The sequence below is a fragment of the Pomacea canaliculata genome, linkage group LG5, assembly GCF_003073045.1.
Source record: "Pomacea canaliculata isolate SZHN2017 linkage group LG5, ASM307304v1, whole genome shotgun sequence".
NCBI lineage: Eukaryota > Metazoa > Mollusca > Gastropoda > Architaenioglossa > Ampullariidae > Pomacea > Pomacea canaliculata.
Window position 1 is genome coordinate 23,942,192 of NC_037594.1, and position 7,086 is coordinate 23,949,277.

The window sequence follows — 7,086 nt, forward strand, 5'->3', positions numbered from 1 at the left end:
GCAACATTCGCTTCATTGGCTTTTCCTTGGTTCTGCAGAATTGAATCACTGCCACATAGGACCAACCTAAAGCACAGTGAACTGTGGGTTGTACATGTATTAATCACGGTGTCCATTTCAATCACCTGTATTCCTTTCTTAATTTAAAACGAAAATCGAACCTAAAGCAAAGAAGTCTGTGGCTATTAGCACATGCTTGTGCGGTTGGATGCGCATGTGTATAAGTGCAAATATGATGATGCCTTTGACACCCGACAAACAAACATTAAAAATAAAGGAAATCTTTGTCCACATCCCGACACCCCTCTGAGGTGTCATCTGTCCTCGATTCTCTGTACACGGGATGATAACGGTTAAGTACTTTTAAAAAAATTAAAAAATAAACCTTGAAATTCGTCAACGAGCCGCTTTGATCACTCGCGGCTAATTTTTATGTCAGTGAAGACATGGAACAGTTTATAGGTGCTTCCTCTTCGTCCTCGTCAGTGTCCACAAGTTCTAGTTCTTCCTCATTATCTTGTCCGCGCTCGTCGGCCTTTTCTACTTCCACCTCCTCCCCGGCGCCAGAGACTTCCGGAGAGTCATGGCCCTTGTTCGCACTGCCGTCGGCGCTGTCCTCTTCCGACTTCATCCGCTTGTACTTGGTGCGTCTGTTCTGGAACCACACCTTTCACCTGAACAGAGATGAATAGTCTTTCTGAGATGTGTTAAATACAAGCAACAACATATTCAATCTTTTGTTAACTTAAATATTTCACACTTTTTAACTTTTTTGCTTTTTTCCACTTCTCCAACTACGTATAGATGTGTGTATATATAGACAGATGGAAGTACAATAAAATACTTATATATATATTAGTCATGTTCCTTTGAAAAGAGAATGTCATGGAAATCGTTTTAAAACTGTTAAAACAACGGACTGTGTTCACATGTCCCAATTTATCCAGCTGTTCATGTGGTAGATTATGACTTCAAAGTTGTTTTTTTTTTTTTTAAATATCTTTGTAACACATAGCCACACTAATGGCATAATACCCGAACAATTCTCCTTCTGCGGGCAAAGGCCAAAGGTCAGCACAGTTAACCAGTGTTTAGCTTTATAAAAAGATATTATGTCTGCACAGCGTGGTGAGCAGGATGTACCTCCCGCGCTGAGGTTCCCTGAGGTCCCTGACTCTATGACGAAGGAGCTGACTTACTGATTAGATGCACCAGACGATGACAACAGTCACACCCTGTATGCCATACACAACGTCTCCCCCTGCCATACCCTTCACACCCGTTTAGGAAGTGCAGGAGAAAGATGGAAGCACCGGAGGTGTAGAATTCGGGCCGGAGTAGTGCGAGATGTGGGAGCGAGCGTCTGATTGATTGCGCTGTCATCTACATGCCGAGGGTAGGTTTCAAAATCGGTCCGATTAGAACTGGTGCTTGCTATTAAATTCCAGTCCTCCTCACCCAGTCCTGCGCCAGAGGTCTCGCCAACATAATAGACTTATTTGTAATGCTTTCTGTAGCGCTACATGGAAGCGAACCGAACGCCAATCAACTGTCCCTGCATTGTGGGCTCGTCTCGTGCGTGCGCTTTGCCGGCCTGCCAGCAAGCTGATTTCCCATTCTTGGCAGCAGGGTGTCTTCAGAAAGTGGTATTAGTGTCACCTGGCTGAGGCAGAAAAATTTACACACATCTCTACATGTACCAGTCTCTCGCCTCCCAAGCGGTGGATCTTTCTCCCTCTCACCTCTCCCCTCTCACCTCTTCGTTCTTTGGCATTGATATGAGTGAATCAATCTTTCTTAACCTATTGTCCTCCATAAACTCTTCCCTTCTCTCCGTTTTTTTTGATAACCCTAAAATAACCATCATGTTTTTAACTTTACCAGTATATCTGTGAGAAAAGGTGACAACTAGAAAAAAGCTGGGTTATTTATGCTGCTCATATCTGGTGAAGATAAAACTTGGAAAAGTCATTCTCCACAAGGGAGGGTGGCTGGCGAGGAGAGGATTAGCTGTTAGAAGCCTTGCTAGGTCTTTGTGTCCACATAAAAGAAGCTGTTCAAACGACATTCGTAGTAATATTGTGACTATTTGCATTTTACTGCAATAAATAAATAAACTGTAAATAAAAAGCCTGTGGAAAAAAAAGAAGATTCTCGCTATTGAAATCAACACTGTAGTCTTTGCCATGATCTTGCTCTGAAACATTACTTCGAAGCACTGACATATTTGCTTTGAAACTTACTTTATATTTTACATTTTAAAAGAACTTATATATATATATACATTTAGCCTATTGATTTAAAGTATTAAATTATCAGACTTCCTTTTGGTCACAAGAATCTCTCTCATGCACACACGCACACAGGAGAGAGAGAGGAGGGAGAGAGAGAAAGATCAGGTCTCGAACCTTTACCTCTAAGGAAAGCAATATACTGAGTAATAACCTGTGCAAACAAAAACTGGAAGATCGCTTAAGTGCCGAGAAAACCTACTTTGATCTTTAAAAAAAATCAGTGGCCAAGAAGGAGGCCAAAGGGTGGCGAGTATAAAGTCGGCAGGATGGCTAAGTAAGCCCAGTTGCGGGGTTAGGAGGATCGCTAATGGGTTTGAGGACAGGAACAACGTGAGACGGTGCACGATGACTCCCTGGTGGAGGTGAAGGTAGCGGTCGGGTACCACCTCGTCTTCTCTCGTTTCTTGCCAGATCCCCACTCGCCGCGAGACTCCACGTCCGAGATTCTCGTGCACAAAGACGCGACACACGACACCAACCCTCCGTCTCTCCCTCCTGTCTTTCTCGGCCGACATTTTGTGTTGCGCATCGGCAAGTGCTTACGGTGCGCGTGCTGCCAATTAAAGGGCGCCTAAACACGATAATTTGTCCATAATGAGCACCGGCGGATTACTGCGAGGTTCCCATTCATCTGCCACGTCCCTGCTACCCCGGAGACGTGCCGAGGGTACCTGCTGCTGGAGTTTACAGGTCGTCGCTGGTTGCCCACGGGGACGGTAGGCCAGAGAAGGGGGTGGATCATGGTGAATAAAAGCCATTCACCAAGCCTAATTTGCTCCTTTTACCGAACTGTGGCGGGACTGGACTCGACTGCGAGCCGACGAGACTGTGCACTGTGCTGTTCTCTTGTTGACCTGCTGTTTACTTGTGCATGGAGACCATGTGGCTCTCTCCTCCTACCCGGCTTGACACGGGACAATGTGCATCCGGTATCTGCACGTAACGAAGAAGAGGCGAGGGTTGAACTACGGAAAGTGAGAAGTTCACTGTACACAGATCTTCCTTCATACTTACTACATTGTGAGTGGACTTTAGGAAGGACTTTCTCGTTGTATTCTGAAAGAACGCTTAAGATTTTTTTTTTTTTGGTCCATTCAACGATATGAGGAAGGTCTGAAGATAAAGATGGGAGAGGAAAAAATAGAGAATAAAGGAGGAAGAAAAGAGAAAGAGCCATAAAGAGGAAGAGAAGGAAAAAAAAAACAACAGAAAAAGGACAAGGTGAAATTAAAAAAAAAATAATCCCCATACATAAAGAAGACAGAAAGAATTAAAGAAAGAAGAAAGGAAGTGAGGAAAAAACGAATGAATGAACGAAGCCTCGGTTAAATAATGACACGAAGACGCCTGCAAAGTGAGCGAATGTCACCCGTAAAATCAGAATGTGCCAGCTGCAGTTTTCGTCAACTCCATCTTTTTGTTGGCTTTGCGGGGTCCTGCCCGAGCGCCAATTTGCTCTGCGTCTTTACAGCTAATGGTGGAAGATGGCGGAAAGGGATAGTGTTGACCCGCAAATAGCAGAAACCTGCTCGCTCATCCGTACACCCGAAATAGTCCCCTCGCGGCGTTACTTTCACACAGGCCGCCAGCGCAGGATTGAGGACAATCTTGCATAAAACACACTCATTGAGCCGTTGCTGACATCTATGATTTACGGTTTAATTTTGGGAAAAGTGAGATAAATACCTCGTTACTTCTACAACCATGGAGAAAAAAATGAACGAAAATAGACAGGATGGAATATAAGTAAAACTAAAAATAAAAAGGTTAATAAATATAAAAGAAATAAAGAAAGCGAGGAAAAAAAAAGAGGAGGAAATGAACTAAGGAAAGAATGAAGGAAGAATAAAAAGAATGAAGAAAGAAATAAGCATAGCAGGAAAGAAATAAGCAAATAGGTGAGAAAGAAGGAATGAGGGAATAAATAAATAAGGACGTGAATACAAACAGATTTACCCTTCATAGTAAACATACTTAACGGACAGGCAAACCGAAGTATTTTTTGATGACATGTAGATAGTAGGCTGTCCCATCTTTAGTTCAAACTATTTAACTCTGTGTGTGTAAATGTGTGTGTGTTTAAAATATCGTTTAGCACATAGAATGTAACAGACTGGATGTTGACTGAATTTCTCTCACTCATTGTAACAATTTCTACTCCATGTATTCATTACTGGCTTCAAGTCCTTCGATGCCAACAAACATCTCACATAAAGCATACAAAATGTTGTTAAATGTTCATCCATAAAACAATAAATATTATTTTGGACATGTGTGGGAAAATCAGCGAGTGAGCAATGTTGATTTTGAGAGAGTTTTAAAAAAATTATTAATAATTGGCACAAAGATTGCCATGGAATTATAATTTTGTTAGAGATCTTTTTCTTTATTTTATCGAAAATTAAATTCTTTTTTTCTTCTGAACAGCGTTCATGTCGCAAGTCACATCGTTTCCGCTTTGCTATTAACTCATGAGAAAATGTTCATGCTCTCTCATGTTCCTCTTGTCCAGGTGTGACAAAATCGGAAATGCCTTTAATGTTCTTCTGTCAAAGGTGCAGTCACACGAGAAGTAAATAAACAAAATGTCAATATCGTCAGCAGTTCGTTTGTCATTATTATCAGCTACTGTCACCAAATCTTTGTGTATTAAAGTAGCAAAGTACCATCTATGGGGCAATTAAAGTTCGAATAGTTGACTCTTCAGTCTGTCTGTACTTATGTAACTTGTGATTCACATTTTATTCTATTGTTTTTATCCCCACTGAAACTAGTCTAAGACCTTTTCACCAAAATTTAAATTTCAAAAATTGTTAACTGTTCACTTTGTGTTTTGTGAGCCTTTTCTTTGTTTGCTCTTTCCGTTGTTTCCATTCATTCAGGCATATATTTTGGTTAGTCCTTATTACTCTGCAAAGTTTACCTATGCACATGCTAGAACCAGTTCTGTGTTTTCTACACTGAAGACAATCAGCTATATATCTTTACTTGTTGTCTCTATTGCTTAGGCCTACTGGGTGCATGCTTCCAGTCATGTATAAACTATATTATTTCTTTTGTTGCCCTGCAAAATGCATCTATTGTTGTACATCTTGTCAACAATAATAATAGCCAGCCTTCATACTCAAGAGAGCCCATACTTTGGTAGAAATGATTGATCTTTGTATGCTGCCATATTATTTACCTGCCTATATACATCTCTACACTTCAGTTACCGACTTCTTTTTGTTATATTACAAAATGTAAAGGTCTCCCCATGTCAATTGTTTACCGCCCTTCAGTCATGGCCGCGAGCCTACACTGAATAAAGTCTGAAGACTGAAGTGACTCACACCCAGCCACTGACGACAAACGACTCACAGAAATAATGAGTAGTAACAATAAACCTGAGGCTGTTAATCTGATCTCTTTTTACGACTACATAAATGGTACCTGTGCTTTTCTCTATGTTCAGTCTGTAGCAGCAGTAACAGAGTCTTCACCAAACAGTCTCATTGTAAATGGCATAGTTTAGACCGGAAGTAGGGGGCGTAGCGATTTTCTGGTGTTAGGAAAAGTATTTCTTGACATCTCAGGAGCATTTGGTTTATGCACTTGGACTTTGAAGGAAACACCTTTTAGCGCCTGGAAGATAAAATCCAGTTTCAAGAACGAGGCAACAGTTGCTTCAAGACCGTCTTAAACTCCTTCCGCTTTGAAACGGATGGATGCCGACTGGTATGATCGGCTACATACGGTCCTCGGTGCCATGCGTGTGATAAAAAGAGAAGAATTAGCTGCTTGATTGCAAGGGGGCGGACGGGGGAAGTTGTTGCCGACAATCAGCCAGCACAGACATTCACGCCGAGGGTTTGAAGGAACAGGAAAGGAGAAGCGCGAGAAAGACACGCGCGGGAAAATATTTATCCTCATCTGTCTTTTCCTGGAGGGTCGTCGCCGTCTTTACTTCCTTCACAGGGGGTAGGCGGTAAATTGACCCGCGTCCTTTTATCAAAACACGGGGCTCGGAAATCACGCGCACGCACGCGCAAAAAGCGCGTGATTTTTGCCACCACTTTCCCTAACTTATTGAACTCTCTCCATGTCCTAGCGGCGTGAGAGCCCAATGGGGCTAGCGTGCCCACCCTTAATGAAAACTCCTGCAACGCCGCTTTCCCATTCAGACCGCTGAGTAACAATTTGCAACATAACACACGTACTAAGTTTGGGTCGAAGTGTAAGGGAGGAAATTAAGTCTGTTATTTCCCTGGAATTAAGGGCAAATTATTTTATCATGTCGGAATGGGCCCAACTAATCCTATTTACGCCGCAAAACCGTAATAAGAAGTTTACTTTACGTGCCAGACGTCCGTCCAGCGAGGGCCGGTCAGACCAGCGCCCTACGTGTCTGAAGCTCGCTCCAGGCAGAAAAAAACAGACTGATGACGAGGGCTAAATCAGCTTTTGGCTTCCACTCACCACGACCTCTAGCTACTCAAGCTTTCTGTCCATGCGGCCTGTAATCACTGGCTAGGTCAGCAATGGCATCCAGCCACACACACCATGTTCGCAGTGCGGGTCCAATGATGAAGACAATGCAGTTATTGTGAGGCCGGCATGGTGCACAAATAAATAAGGTGGATTCCATTTAATGTGCCATGACTTTTGCGACTGTCCAGAAAAAGATCTTGTTGCAAGGAACAGTAGGCAAGCATTTTACTTGGACTATATTTACGGAATGAATTCGGAGGCTAGAAGACTTTTATTGATGAGGGGTAAATCCAGGATCGTGATCAAGGACATGAAAAAACAG